Source organism: Schistocerca cancellata, chromosome 5 (genome assembly GCF_023864275.1).
Source record: "Schistocerca cancellata isolate TAMUIC-IGC-003103 chromosome 5, iqSchCanc2.1, whole genome shotgun sequence".
In the NCBI taxonomy this organism is placed as follows: Eukaryota; Metazoa; Arthropoda; class Insecta; order Orthoptera; family Acrididae; genus Schistocerca; species Schistocerca cancellata.
Window position 1 is genome coordinate 515,796,842 of NC_064630.1, and position 17,086 is coordinate 515,813,927.

Consider the following 17,086-nt stretch of genomic DNA (forward strand, 5'->3'; position numbering starts at 1 on the left):
AGATCCCTCCAAATTCTTGATCGCCATGCTCTCCGCCTTGCCTATCGCATCCGTCTCCCCTCCCCCACGCGGATCCTGTATGATCTCATCCCCTTCCCCCACCTCCTCCTTTTCCTTGAAAGGATACGGCTCCTGTACACCTCCCGTAAACTTGATCCTCCTCACCCGCTCGTATCCCCGAACCTCTCCCACCCTCGCCCACTGCCGCGCCTGTATTCCCACGTCCCACCCAGTCTCCATCTCACCACCCTCCTTACCCTCTCCCAAGGTGGCTTCCGCCAGCTCCCCCTCCCTGATGATGTCCTCCTTCCCTCCATCTACCCCTCCTATCAACTTTGACCCTCCCCCCCACTTCCTGTGTCCTTTCCTTTAGGCAACCTCCCTCCCTCCCTTCCCTTCCCTTCTCTTTCCTCTCCCCCCTTCCTCCTCCCCTCTTCCCCCGGGCTTCCCCTCCCCCTTCCTCCCTCTCCCTCTCTCCTCTGCCCATGGCGTCTCTTCTCTCTTCTCTCCCCTCTCCCATTCCCCTCCTCCTCCTCCTCCTCCTCCTCCACTCTTGGCAGGTCCCCGGACTCGTACACACTCAGTGGACTTTCGCGCGCCGGAGATCATCGCCATCTGTGTGTTGTGTGTGTGCCTCGATTTGTGTTTAGTGTTCTGTCACCGTCACGCCTCAACTGTTCACGTGTGCCGTCGCCGTCATCCGTGTTCTGTGCGCCGTGTCCCCCAGTGTTACTGTTTTTTCGCGTCCAGCGTGAACGGCTTCTTGTTTATTGTTCTTTGTATCTCCTTTTTTTGCCCGCCGTTTTTACTGTATTGTCTGTATCACCTATATGTCATGTTATTGTTCCACTTAAGGCTGAAGAGCAGCGTAATATGCTGCTGCCAGCCCGCCTGTATCAGGTGATTAAAATTACAATAAAGGAAAAAAAACTACGTTTGAACATTTTATTTCGGTTGTTCCAATGTGATACATGTACCTTTGTGAACTTATCATTTCTGAGAACGCATGCTGTTACAGCGTGATTATCTGTAAATACCACATTAATGCAATAAATGCTCAAAATGATGTCCGTCAACCTCAGTGCATTTGGCAATATGTATAACGACTTTTCCTCTCCACAGCGAGTAGTTCGCCTTCCGTAATGTACGCACATGCATTGACAATGCGCTGACGCATGTTGTCAGGCGTTGTCGGTGGATCACGATAGCAAATATTCTTCAACTTTCCCCACAGAAACAAATCCGGGGACGTCAGATTCGGTGAACATGCGGGCCATGGCATGGTGCTTCGACGACCAATCCACCTGTCATGAAATTTGCTATTCAACGAGTTATGTGCCGGACATCTATCATGTTGGAAGTACATCGCCATTCTGTCAAGCAATGAAACATCTTGTAGTAACATCGGTAGAACATTACGTAGGAAATCAGCATACATTGCACCATTTAGATTGCCCTCGACAAAATGGGGACCAATTATCCTTCTCCCATAATGCCACACCATACATTAACCCGCCATGGTCGCTGATGTTCCACTTGTAGCAGCCATCGTGGATTTTCCGTTGCCCAATAGTGCATATTATGCCGGTTTACGTTACCGCTGTTGGTGAATGACGCTTTGTCGCTAAATAGAACGCGTGCATAAAATCTGTCATCGTCCCGTAATTTCTCTTGTTCCCAGTGGCAGAACTGTACACGACGTTCAAAGTCGTCGCCATGCATTTCCTGGTGCATAGAAATATGGTACAGGTGCAATCGATGTTGATGTAGCATTCTCAACACTGACGTTTTTGAGATTCCCGATTCTCGCGCAGTCTGTCTGCTACTGATGTGCGGATTAGCCGCGACAGCAGCTAAAACACCTACTTGGGCATCATCATTTGTTGCAGGTCGTGGTTGAAGTTTTACATGTGGCTGAACACTTTCTGTTTCCTTAAATAACGTACATATCCTGAGAACGGTCCGGACACTTGGATGATGTCGTCCAGGATACCGAGCAGCATACATAGCACACGCCCGTTGGGCATTTTGATCACAATAGCCATACATCAAGACGATATCGACCTTTTCCACAATTGGTAAACGGTCCATTTTAACACGGGTAAATGAAATGTCGTGTGACGAGGGCCTCCCGTCGGGTAGACCGTTCGCCTGGTGCAAGTCTTTCGATTTGACGCCACTTCGGCGACTTGCGCGTCGATGGGGATGAAATGATGATGATTAGGACAACACAACACCCAGTCTCTGAGCGGAGAAAATCTCCGACCCAGCCGGGAATCGAACCCGGGCCCTTTGGATTTACAGTCTGTCGCGCTGACCACTCAGCTACCGGGGGCGGACTTAACACAGGTAATGTATCACGAAGCAAATACCGTCCGCACTGGCGGAATGTTACGTGATACCACATACTTATACCTTTGTGACTATTACAGCGTCATCTATCACAAAGCGAATAAGTGGTCCAACTAAAACATTCATATTTTTTTACGTACTACACGAATATGTAATAAAATGGGGGTTCCTATTTAAAAAACACAGTTGATATCCGTTTGACCTATGGCAGCGCCATCTAGCGGGCCAACCATAGCGCCATGTGGTTTCCCTCTGCAAACTAGACAAGTTTCTTTCTTTGTAGTTTTTTCGTTTGACGCTTATTTCGTAAGATGTTTGGCCCGGTCACGATCAATGGACCACCCTGTATATCTTTATAGAGATCAAATCGCTTAACAGAAAATGCCTGTCATATGTCCTCCACAACGCTCCTTAAGTAGGTGGGTTTTCTTCCTTCGAAACTGCTCTTTCAACTCGCGAAACGACATACCAGTGTATAATTATAGTTGCCGACACTAACAAAAATTTTCTGTTCAACAGTCCATTTAGTGCAAAATTTAACCGGATGCCTTGTTCTTCAACTTTGTCGCTACTTCAGCGTGCTCCTACCAATCATAGGAACAGCAGTCATACTCTCATACGTTGTATTTGCAACGAAATCCCGAGACAGAGTAATTCGTACTTATCAAATATCTGCACCTGGCATGTTGGTCAATGACATAGTTTTCATGACGGACTCGCTAGAATTTTTCAGAAAGAAACGGCAATTGACTACGTACGAGACCTCAAACGCATTAATTTATCTGAATTTGCAACTGAGCCACAAAAAATAGTTTGCGGGATGTCTTCTATTACTTCCTCGGACATGAACGAAAAACTTCATGGGTTTAGTAACAAACTTACTCAACAAGGCCATAAATATGCCCCCTTAAAGACCAGAAAAGTAAAAAGGAAACCTGCGCCTTGACTAATTGAGGAACTAAAACAGCTCATGAATCTCAGATACGGTGTACATTGGTCTTACAAACAGTGCCCCAATCCTGAAATCATATTAGAAGAAGAAGCGGAACAGAGCCTGTCAAGCTGTGAGAAATGCAGTGCTCAGGTATGCCCACACATTTCTGTGGAAAAGCCTGCACGGTCTCGGTAAAGGCAAAGTAAAAGCTGGAGCTGATCCCATTATCCCAGCCGATGATCTGAAGCCATACTTCACATTAACTACAACGGCAATTGAACCACAAACGAAACAGAAATTCATTGATCATTTCATGAAGGTAAACGACTGTAACCACGAAACATTCTGTCTAAAGCATGTTACTTGTAACACCGTCAAGAAAGTCATCAAGTGGGATGGGATGAAGTTGCATTTTTCAACTCATGCAGATAGTTGTTTGTGCTGAAACTGTTAGCCTCTTCTGAAATGTCCCGTAAATATGTCTAAGAGTGGAATGTGTGCTCTTCAACAATCGAGCCCTACTGACTTAGTTCATGATACTATACCAGAACACGCCCGTAATTGTGATGTGATGGGTAAAGAAATTGGCGGGAACCAATGAAACCAGTGTGGCATCCAGTCACATGACTCTCGCATGAAGAAAATGAGGTGAGCACATTAGTCTGCCTATCTTAGTCACTATTGCCCAATTTAACAGATTTCTTCAAGTGCTCCTTTACCATAAGTGTTTTCCCTGAGGCCTGGAAACAGAAACTAGTTAAGCCACTACCTGAAAAGGACTCTGCCACAGCAGCACCCTCTGATTACCGACCTATTTGCATTCTTCCTGCGTTGTCTAAGGTCTTAGGATGTATAGTCGCGACCAGCTAACAAACTACCTTACTAGAAACAACCTACTAGACGAATACCAATCAGGCTTCCGTGAACATCGCAGCACAGCGTGTGCCTTAATAAAGCTAACAGATGACCTGAAACTTACCAGGGATGCATAAGAGGCAACTTTCATGTGCTTCTTAGACTTCAGCAAAGCCTTTAACACGATCTACTATGACATTTTACTAGCCTATCTTAGCAGCATAGATTTCTCGCCAAGCGCAGTGCAGTGGTTTCGCTTGTACCTGACGTCTCGCCAGCAATCCAGCACCATAGAGTCACAATGGAAGCAGGTAGTATCAGGCGTCCCCCAGGGTTCGATATTAGGTCATATTCTCTTTTCATTGCACGTAAATAATGTGTCATCAGTCTTATCGTATTGCAAATACTACATGTACGTTGATGACCTCCAGTTGTATGTAAGTGCAAAACCTGTAACCCTGAAGACAGGTATCGTCAATCTCAATACGAGCCTGAGTGCAGTGTCAAAAAGGGCGCAGGATATAGGGTTAAAGCCCAACCCATCCAAAACCCAAGTGATACCGGTTGATCATTCTAGGCTCATTAGCCAGAGATTTCGGGAATCCCTGCCATCTTTAACCCTAAATGGGACAAATATAAACTTCTATCTTTCAGCAAAGAGTCTAGGACTAATAATAGAGGAAAATCTAAATTGGGCTGAGCACATAACTGTAATGTGCAAGAAGGCATCAGCATCTCTCCATGCTCTACAAAAATACAATGGCTCTTACTTCTTGACGAAAGAAAGAAACTTGTACAACTTCCAGTTATTGATCACAGTGATGATATACTGCAAGGCCTTTCTCAGGAAAGCTAACGGCGGTTGGAACTGGTTATAAATGGCTGTGTTCGTTAAGTCTGTGACGTTAGACTCTTTGATCACATTTCACCATCATAGCTGCGTGCAGAAAAGCGCAGAAATTTCCATACCCTCTGTGGGCTAAATAATCCAACTGGTGCGGAACCCAAACAGTAGGCCAGTGCTCAAGAATAGGTCGCACTGGTGTCCTACATGTGGTTTCCTTTACAGAAGAACCACACTTTTCTAAAATTTTCCCAATAAAGCGAAGTCGACCATTCGCCTTCCCTATCACAGTCCTCCTTACATGTTCGTTCCATTTCATATCGCTTTGCAACGTTTCCCCCAGATATTTAGAGGATGTGACTGTGTCAAGCAGCACACTAATAATACTGAATCTGAACGTTACGAGTTTGTTTTTCCTAGTCATCCGCATTAACTTAATATTTTTTCTATATTTGGAGTGAGCTGCTATTCATCATACCAACCACAAATTTTGTCTAAGTCATCTTGTATCGTCCTACAGTCAGTCAGCTTCGACGCCACATAGGCAAGTCAACGAAGACCAAATAAAAGGGCCAATAGCGGAAAAAATTCGTGTAATCGCAAATGTTTGCACATGGGCAGAGAGCCGGGGTGCCATGAGTAACACACTAAAAATCCCCACGTGTGGGATATGAGCATTGGGCGGGTGGGGGGTGGGGGGGTGACGTCCTAAGCTCACTTTTTTACCGTTTTTCGTGAGTAAATCAAAAACAGCGAATTCCAGCGAAAATGCCCCAATAGAAACTTAAACTACATTAAATATCCCACAAAAAAATCTGATTCCTATTTTGCATTTTTTTTTCTCTAGAACTAATAGTTACTGCGAGTGGATGTATAAATCACAAATTATTAAAAATAATGTTTTAATGGTATGAAATTTATGTTTATTGTTAAATGAAGTTGGTTAAGACTAAATGTTGGATGCCTGTACCATATCTAAGTACAGTAGAGCCACTCTGAGGGATCAATTGTGTTTCGGGGATGTAACTGGCGGCAGAGGGAGGGAGCAGGTGTGGAGTCTCTTTAAGTGTGGCGGAAGGCAGATCGCCAGACTGAGGGCATCTGCTTCCCTCAGTTGTGCGTCTGTAAAACAACACTACATGGATACAGATATTGGTTACTAATAAAACTACTCATACGAAGGGAATCTACGTAAATCTCAACACACTGCCTTGCACTGCTAATACGGAAATTGATTCATTGTCATACCGTACGACTGTTGTGGCTTTCTTCTGCGAAATGTCAGTTCTCCCACCACCAGGGCTGGTTGCTCTTCATTTTAGCCACATTTCCTGTCCTGTTCTATTATGTGAGTAGACAAAATAACTTCGCTGTCCTCATGTTTAAATAGTGGAGCGATTTTCAGGTTATGAAGAGAGTTTTTACGTAAAACATTTTCCTTTAATGAATGGCGAAGAAGTGTGTAAGAGAGTGAGGTTGTCAGTGATCTGTGCAATTTTGGCGAGTAAGGAATACGTGGATTGGTAAATGGAAGTTATTTGAGGAAAGATGGCCTATAGTTTCAGGAACATAAAGCATGGTATCGGTAAAAGAGTTCTAAAAGAAGCTGTTTCACAAGAACAGCCTTCAGCGTCAGCTGTAGTTAAACGTTTACGTTCAGCTGAAGCGAAATTTTATTTTAAGATTAGCTGACTGTTTTGTTTGGAAGCTATTAATGATTAGTATTTTTCTCTTCTTTATACACAAGGAAAAAATCCAAAAGCGGCGGCGAGAGCTGTACAGTACTCGATCCTTCAGTTACGATAGTATAGTTACAGTTCGTGCAGACGAGAGACGGGATGAATGTGGAGACACCATCCGAAGACGTCTCTGCTCTGTTGGCGATGACATGCTGCTGTAAAAAGTTATTTGTAGGCTCAGCGCCTAAATCTAGAAAAAGTGGACGCCCTGAGGATGAAGGAATTAATGCGTTAATGGAGGAAATATTCAGTTACGTAGAGGGGAATGACGCCTGCCAGTTCACCTTAGACGAGTAGGCTTGGATCAAGTTTCGGATACTTATCTCATATAAAGACAGTCATGGACAGATTGCTAGAAAAGTATGGGGACCGCATTGTTTTCAGCACAATCCCCATCGGAAAAAATTACCAAGCGACCGAGTGTCTACAAGATCTGAGTGAACTCTGGTATGCTGCTTCTTAAATGCATCAATAAATCCGAATCCAGATCTCGGCTCACTGCCGACTACCGACTACCACAGCAGTTGCGCACCAGTACTCTTTTGTGTTTATTTAAAGGTATATTAATTTTTTATGTCTTTATAACGATTTTTACAATACCCTTTATTTTGCTTGCTGGTGTCTGGTTACTTACTTATACATACAACAATGGCTAAGTAATTCTTTACCGCAGACCGACTGGGGATGGGACCGAAGACAGAAGAGATTGCTTTATCCAGTGACAATCAAAGACCCAGTAGCAAATGAAGCTATACTGAACAAAAACTTTTGCCGATCTTCTACTGGGTGTACGGGGCGATACGGATGCCGAAAAGTCGGCATTACATGTTGCATGGTTTGCGGCACATGCCATGATCCATGTACGAATGCCGCACCTTCAGTCTTTCGGCATGACCGTAATGATACAATTTTTGATTATTGATATGTGCCCATTCGATCTAAGGTGTTATTTTTTAATAATAAAACTACTTTTCCTGTTATTTATCAATTCAACGGACACTGAAAATTAATTTTATACCATTAAACACTACTTTTAATAATTAGCGATTTTTACATCCTCTGTAACGCGGGAACTGCTAGTTCTAGAGAAAACATGAGTTGGAACTTATTTGCATGGAATTCAAAGTAGTTTACTTTTGACTGTGGAACATTTTCAATAGAAGCCATGGTTTTTCGAATCAACATAAAAAAAGACCCTTAAACACCCGCCCCCCTGCCCCAGCAGTCACACCACAATTGTGCGGATTTTCAGTATGTTGATCATGACATTCTCCCCTACCACTATAAAAAAATTAGTGACTACACAAATTTTTCCCCTAAATTTCCTTCATTGACTGGACTAACAGCAATATCAGGAAACTACCGCAGATTGCTGCCCAACCTGTCCGCCAGATTATTTATTTATAGAGAAAATATAGGAGTCCTCTCAGACTTCCTCGGGGTCCGCCAAACGATACCCTTGTTTCTGATGAACATTTGCCGTCGAGACGAAGTATTGGGATCTTTTACTTAAGAATTTTTCGAGCCACTCACATATCTGGGAACCTAATCCGTATGCTCTCACCTTTGTTAACAGTCGGTAATTGGGCACTTCGTCAAATGCCTTTCGGAAATATGGAATCTGTCTGCCTCTTGCCTTTCATTCACAGTTCGCAGCATTTCATATGAGAAAAGGGCAATCTAAATTTCGCGGAAGCCATGCTTCCAAAAACTGTGCTGATTGGTGGACATTCTCAAGGAAATTCATTATATTCGAACTGAGAATATGTTCAAGAATTCTGCAGCAAACTGATGTTAAGGATATTGATCTGTAATTCTGCAGTCCCATTCTTTTGCCCTTATTATATTCAGGGGTCGCCTGTGCTCTTTTCCAGTCGCTTGGGACTTCGGGAAGGGCGAGAGTTTTGTGATAAATTCAAGCTAAGTAAGGTACCAATAAAGTAGAGTACTCTTTGTAACACCGAAACGGTTGACGACTTATTTGCTTCCAACTCTTTCAGATGTTTCTCTACGGCAAGGATGCTTGCTTACTCGTCCTCTCACGGGAACATATCGCAATACCAATAGATAGCTAATGCAGAGTAATGAAATTTCGGAAATACATTTTGCTATCTGACATATTTAAGAAATTAACGTTGCAAGATCACAGATTAATATAAGTGCGAGAAAAGCCAGTGCATATGTGAAATGGTGGTACGCTAATAACTGGCGTAACCGACAAAATGTTGAATTCAAGCATGCAAACGTGCAAGCATTGTGTTGTATAGGTGCTGAACATCAGTTCGTAGGAAGAGTTTGTAACGGAACATATTACAGGCTTTACTGTACCGAAGTATGCGATACCCTCCAAATTCAACCAGTTTAACGAGTATTTATGATTATAGAAAAGTTATTGTGTATGTTAACAATGATTGCGTAACATGTCTCCATAAACAGTCAACCCATTAAATTATACTGAATAACTAACCCACACAAAAGTTAATATCACTTGATCACTGATACAGCAAATGTCATCATGTAAAAACACTGAGTTCATCTTAAATAATTAATATGAAGTACGAAAAATAGTGTACAACTTAGGTATTTTGGATCTCCTTAAATAAAAATCACCCAGTGGAACCTATTTGTTCACTAGGAGCGGTTTCACTTAGTATTCACGAAATCAATCCTGTTTTAGACGAAAACCAATGTATTTCTTAATAATTCATGTTAATTACTTATTTATGGAAATTAGAGAAGTCAATTGACAAACTTCTAGAAAACGGACTTTTTGTAACAAAGAATTATTCTGTCAAGTCAACAAATCTGTCTGTCATTTTAATAACATGTTAAATTATGTCACTCGATGCAAATTAATAACTTTTCTGCACAAATTATGATAACAGATGTACATGTGACTTGTAAACTATATCTCTTTTTAGTAGTTCTTTGACAATGTTATAAATACGAGCAGCAAGAAGGGTCGAGAAGCAGTCGGAATGTCACTTTGGTACAGTGTGTTAGTGTGTTATTGTTTGAGGTGGATAAACAATGCAAAGAACATGTAAAGGAAGTTGTGTTGTGTCATAGTCTTTGGTGGACAGTGGAATTAAGATGGCCACCAGAGAAATAACTATTTGAAGTTTACATATTTGTTGGTTTCGTTCATCCTTTATCATCAAAATCACATAAAACAAAACACGGGACCTCATGTTTTTAACCCTAGACAACCAGATTTAGAGCCAGCATCAACATCGAGACACAGCAGCGATCCAGCAAGCAGCAGTGATTACTACAATGCATTGTAATGGCGCCAACCTATCATCAAGTGCTAACAAGCTCCGTAAATGGGAGTGGAATAGTGCTATTATAGCAATTAGCAATATCTACGACCAGGCGACCATTACAAAAGTGGGGGCTCGTCCAGGATCTTTAGGTGCATCGATGATAATAGTGCAGCGATAAATTTCGTAAGTGCTTAGCATTCCAAAAAAAAAGTTTATTTGTGCAGTGTGGCAACAGTGAAAATATGTCAAAAATAAATAAATAAATAAAGTGTGTTTGTGCGACTACCAAAAACAATCATCACACCGCTCGGAAGATTAACGTCTGGATTATGTCAACGGAATTTATCAATCAAGACCTCAGCTTCAATAAAACCGAATAGAAGTGAAGTAACCAACAGGAACACCGATCACAGCATCATAGCATAAAGCCAGGTATTTTCTTGTTGTTGTCATTTAAAATAATTAATAGTTAACATGTCTCTACCTGAGAGTGATGAGATCGTAGGAAATGTAAAAATTGAACCAGGGGATGGTGAACAATTAAACTTAACAGAGTGGCTAGCAGGGTTTGCAACTCAAATAAGCTCGCAACTTAAACAATCCAGTGAAGAAATAAGTGTGAAACTGAAAGAAAACACAGATAGACTGGATAAGTTAAGTTTCAATTTTGATGTATTAAGTACTCATCTCAATGAGAAGTGTGAGGAAATTAAAACTACCCTCAGTAAGGACACTAGAGAACAGTTGATACACTTCAGAAAAGAATTTCAAGTTAAAGTTGAAAGTTTAAATGAAAACATACAAGCTAACACAGACAGCATTGCTGTCATCTACAACAGAGTAGCTACTGAAGTTGAAAGATTAGATCAGAGAATAGACAAAACTTCAGAAAACCTTAAACAAGAATACAACCTGTATACCACTAATGTAGATACAAAAGTAGAAAATATGCACACTAAATGTACACAATTGGAGAACGCATTGATGTCCAAACAAACGATTTACAATCAAAATACAATGTATGGGCACATCCAAGTGAAATGCTTTCCTGGTGAAAATCTGCACCCTATTGACTTTATTCACCAATGTAAGGATATGTTTGTGGTAGGAATGTCAGATAACATAAAAATTAAGTTAGTAAAACGGTTTCTAGAAGGGGAGGCCCTATCCTGGGCAAATGAGAATAATGATTCTTGGAATACTTTTGAAGAGTTTGAAGCTAAATTTATTTGCAAATTTTGGTCACAATCCATACAAGCCAGATTAAAGTCAGAATTTCTAAATGGACCAGTGTATAGAGGGAAAGTAGGGGGAATGCAAAAATTTTGCAGAGATCAATTGAAAAAGCTTGCTCACTTGAATAACTCTTTTGATATTATGACACAAATTGATGTTTTAAAAAGAAGGTTACCAGAGAGACTGCAGTGGGAATTGGTCCATGGACCAGACGATTCAATGGAAGAGTTCCTGAAATTTGTAGATAGATTAGATAGGGCCTTGGAAAGAGAAAATAACCAAAGTTTTGGCTCTGGCAACAACCAGTATGGGAGGTGGAACAGGAATGTAAATAGAGATTATTATGGGAGGAGAGACTTTGAAAATTCTGGAAATAATGCTCCAAATAGGGGAGATAGGAGATATGAAAATGATTTCAGAAACAATACACAGGAGGGAGGATGGAGGAGAGATAACAGGAATGATAGAAGTAGGTATTGGGGAAGAGAACAAGATAGAAGGGGGTTTGCTGAAACTAGTGAACAAAACGACAACTACAAACGGACAGACCGAGGGAACCAGCCGGGAAACGGTGGACAGTCCCACTAGATGTAGATCTGTTGTATTTTCTATGTGTTCTGCCAATAAAACGCAGTCTTTGCTTTGCCTTCCCCACAACATTTTCTATGTGTTTTTCTCAGCTTAAGCCGTTCGCAATTATAATTCCCAGGTATTTGGTTGAAAAAATGGTTCATGCGGCTCTAAGCACTATGGGACTTAACATCTGAGGTCATCAGTCCCCTAGACTTAGAACTACTTAAACCTAACTAACCTAAGGACATCACGCACATCCATGCCCGAGGCAGGATTCGAACCGGCAACCGGAGCGGCAGCGTGGTTCCGGACTGAAGGGCCTCGAACCGCTCGGCCACAGCGGTCGGCGGTTGAATTTACGGCCTTTAGATTAGACTGATTTATCGTGTAACAGAAGTTTAACGAATTCCTTTCAGCACTCATGTGGATGACCTCACGTTTTTCATTATTTAGGGTCAGTTGCCAATTTTCGCACCATTCAGATTTTTTTTATAAATGGTTTCGCAATATGTTTTTATCTTCTGATGAGTTTACCAGACGATAAACGAGAGCATCGTCTGCAAACAGCCTAAGAAGGCTGCTCAGATTGTCTCCTAAATGGTTGATAGTGATAAAGAACATCAGAGGGCCTTTAACAGCACCTTGGGGAACGCCAGAAATCACCTCTGTTTTACTCGGTAACTTTTCGTCAATCACTGTGAACTGTGACTTCTCGGACAGGAAATCACGAATCCAGTGACATAATTGAGATGATATTCCATAAGCACACAATTTCACTGCAAGCCGCTTGTGTGGTAAAATGTCAACAGCCATTTGGAAATCAAGAAATACGGAATCAGACTGAAATCCCTTGTCAGTAGCAATGAACTCTTCGTGCGTGTAAAGAGCTTGTTGTGTTTCACAAGAACGATGTTTCCTAAATCGGAGTTGACAGCGTGTCAACAGACCGTTCTCTTCCAAGTAATTCATAATGTTCTAACAAATATATGTTCAAAAATCCTCTGCGTATCGACGTTAATGATATGGGGTCTGTAATTTGGTGGATTACTCCTACTACCTTTCTGGTGCGACCTGTGAAAGTTTCCAGTCTTTGGGTACGGATCTTGCGTCGAGTGAGCAGTTGTATATGGTTGTTAAGTATGGAGCTATTGCATCAGTATAGTCTGAAAGGACCCTAATTGGTATACAGTCTAGACCAAAAGACTTGCTTTTATTAAGTGATTTGAGTTGCTTCACTACCCCGAGTATATCTACTTCTAAGTTAATCAAAATGGTTCAAATGGCCCTGAGCACTATGGGACTTAATATCTGAGGTCATAAGTCCCCTAGAACTTAGAACTACTTAAACCTAACTAACCTATGGACATCACACACATCCATGGCCGAGTCAGGATTCGAACCAGCGACCGTAGCGGTCGCGTGGTTCCAGACTGAAGCGCCCAGAACCGCTCGGCCACAGCGACCGGCTAAGTTAATCATCTTGGCAGATTTTCTTGATTAGAATTCTAGAAGATTTACGTCGTCTTCTTTGATGAAGAAATTTCGAAGGCTGTGTTTAGTAACTCTGCTTTCGCGACACTGTCATCGATAGGATTTCCTTTGCTATTGCGCAGAGAAGGCATTGACTGTGTCTTGCCGCTAGCATACGTTACATACGACCTGAATCTCTTTGAATTTTCTGCCAAATTTGGAGATAAAGTTTCCTTCTGGAAATTATTGATGTCCGCACTGAATTTCGAACTTCGATAAAAGATCACCAATCTCCGAGATTTGCGTTTGCTTAAATTTGCCATGCTTTTTGCGTTGTTTCTGCAACAGTGTTCTGACTCGTTTTGTGTACCAAACCGGATCCGCTTCATCGTTTGTTAATTTATTGGAGACAGATCTGGTGATCGAGCGGGCTGTAGAGCATTTTAGGTTACAACAGTGGTATGTTAGCGAGTGTTGTTCTTTGGGAAAACAACTTCTGGAATGTTGTTCATGAATGGCAGCACAACAGGTCGAATTACCAGACCGACGCATAGCTTTGCAATCAGGGTGCGTGGCAGAACCGCGAGAGTGCTCCTACTTTCATACGGAGTTAGGTGTAGATTTAGGTCCTAGGCAAAACAGGTTGGTTGCAGGCGCCAACCCGGCCTCCTCCTAACCAACACACGGCTATCACTCTCACCGAGGCACAATCAGATTTCATCATAAAAGACAACAGATCTCCACTCCGCCCTCCGGTGAGCTCTCGCTTGACACCACTGAGGTCACAAGTGGCAGTGGTAAGGAGTCATCGGAAGGCTACAGTCGCTCTGCTCGGAGCTGTCCTTGAAATAACCGATTTGTAATAGCTCGTTATGTCACTGTTGTGCCAACCGCTGTTCAGATTGCGGTGCAGATGGAGTACGGTGCACCAGAGCCATACGCCGAACACGGTGGTCTTGCGTCTCGGTGGTGCCACGTGGGCGTCTGGAGACCGGTCTTCAGTACCTTTCCGCGACCACCGCTGCCAGCATTCATGTACAGTGGCTACATTCCTGCGAAGTCATTCCGCAGTATTGCGGAAAGAACATCCAGTTTCCCGTAGCTTCTAGGCGCTACAGTCTGGAACCGCGCGACCGCTACGATCGCAGGTTCGAATTCTGCCTCGGGCATGGATGTGTGTGACGTCCTTAGGTTAGTTAGGTTTAAGTAGTTCTAAGTTCTAGGGGACTGATGACCTCAGCAGTTAAGTCCCATAGTGCTCAGAGCCATTTGAACCATTTTTCCCGTAGCGTTTTTGTCGCCTTCAAGACGTTCTTGACTAACATCAGTTCACTACGTCCAATCTCAATGGTAGCTAACGCTCACCACCGTTACAGCGCGTATTTGAAGCAAACATGATTTGCATCCTCGTGGTGGAGCTATTAGTGCCACCCTTGCGCGACTGGCGCGAAATTTGAAGACACTTTATCTTTCAGATGTAGATAGACGCCTTCCGACTTTCGTTTATTTCGCGAGTCATGATTTTTTGAAAAGAGGCGAAGTTGCGACTCGTCGGACCACATTACAGCTCTCCACTCAGCTACTCGTTCTGTCCGTAGAAGTCATACTGCCTTAGGCGCCGCTTTGAGCATTGAGTCTTTTACGAGGTGTCCGACTCAAAATGCTAACAGCACGAATTTTTTTCGGTAATGTTCACTCAGAAACTGGTCGAGAATGACTTGACTTCACTGAATCACTATCTGGCTTAATGACGTGTCAGAAACATTGGGCAGTTACTCTTGAAATTAGAACATTACAATAAGTTCAACAGGTATGTTTGCGTAGCCATCCTCCGTAGCAAGCGGTTTACTGGAAAATCTGTGAAGTTTCAGTTGGACACGGGTGCCTCTGTTACATTGGTGAATCGTATTACATACGAACTGTTAGGCTCGCCACAGCTGTCTATAACTTAGCACGCACCTGACGCCTTATAATGGACAAGACATTCCCGTACTCGGTTCTAATGGTTCAAATGGCTCCAATCACTATGGTACTTAACATCTGAGGTCATCAGTCCCCTAGATTTAGAACTAATTAAACCTAACTAACCGAAGGACATTACACACATCCACGCCCGAGGCAGGTTCTAATGGCTCTGAGCACTATGGGACTTAACTTCTGAGGTCATCAGTCCCCTAGAACTTAGAACTACTTAAACCTAACTAACCTAAGGACATCACACACATCCATGCCCGAGGCAGGATTCGAACCTGCGACCATAGCAGCAGCGCAGTTTCGGACTGAAGCGCCTGGAACCCCTCGGGCACAGTGACCGGCCCCGTACTGGGAAAAAGTAATTTGCCTGTCATGTATGGCTCGCATCTTTCAATCTGATAAAATCACTCGATTGTGATAACATTTTGGCCTTGATTGGTTTGGTCTGTCTGGCTTTCAAATTCAGGACAATGTCTTGTCAGTGACTCCATTCAAAGCCAATGTACACTGTAGCTAGAGTGCTGAAACAATTCCCGTTTTTCTGAAGGTTTAGGTGAGGCTAATAATTTTGTTTTTACCATGAAAGACAACGCTCAGCTGTAATTTTGCCGGTCAGAACTGTTCCCATTGCATTACGGAACAAAGTCGCCGCTGAACTATAGAAAAATTGCACAGGCCACGGAAGTTGATTCACATTTGAACATTTTGCTAACATACATTCGCACATCTTGGCCTCGTTCCTTGCATAGCATAAAGAACTATGCCCGTCGGCATAGTCTCACTGTGCAGAAAGGTGTGTTGACAGTGAACGGTCACGTGTGTTGATCTCTAAAGCTTTGCAAAAAGAAGTGTTGCAGTTACTTTACCAAAGACATTGGAGGATTGTTCGTACGAAAAAGTTACCGCGTCGACACTATACTTGGCAGGGTTGTTGTTGTGGTCCTCAGTCCTGAGACTGGTTTGATGCAGCTCTCCATGCTACTCTATCCTGTGCAAGCTTCTTCATCTCCCAGTACCTATTGCAGCCTACATCCTTCTGAATCTGCTTAGTGTATTCATCTCTTGGTATCCCTCTACGATTTTTACCCTCCACGCTGCCCTCCAGTACTAAATTGGTGATCCCTCGATGTCTCAGAACATGTCCTACCAACCGATGCCTTCTTCTAGTCAAGTTGTGCCACAAGCTCCTCTTCTCCCCATTGCTATTCAATACCTCCTCATTAGTTATGTGAGCTACCCATCTAATCTTCAGTATTCTTCTGTAGCACCACATTTCGAAAGCTTCTATTCTCTTCTTATCTAAACTATTTATCGTCCACATTTCACTTCCATACATGGCTATACTCCATACAAATACTTTCAGAAACGACTTCTTGACATTTAAAGCTATACTCGATGTTAACAAATTTTTCTTCTTCAGAAACGCTTTCCTTGCCATTGCCAGTCTACATTTTATATCCTTGGCAGGGTATGGACACCCAAATAGAACAGATGACTTCACAGCTGCACGCATGTGCGTAAAATCAGTTCGCTCCTTCACAGAAATTCTCTGCTTGGCCTAAGTCGTAATCACGATGGCAACGTGTGCACATAGGCTTTGCAGGATCTTTCTGGAACACACATTGATTGATAGTGGTTGATTCCTATAGCAAGTTTCCTTTTGCTGTGCCAGTGAACTCGACAACGTCACGTAGCACAATTCAGGTGTTGTCCTCTATTTTTTGCCTAGAAGGTTTACTGAAGTAATAGTGTCAGACAATGGACCTCCGTTCACTTCAAATGAATTTGAAACATTCTGTGAACACAATGGCATACTGCATCTAACTAGTACACAGTTCCATCC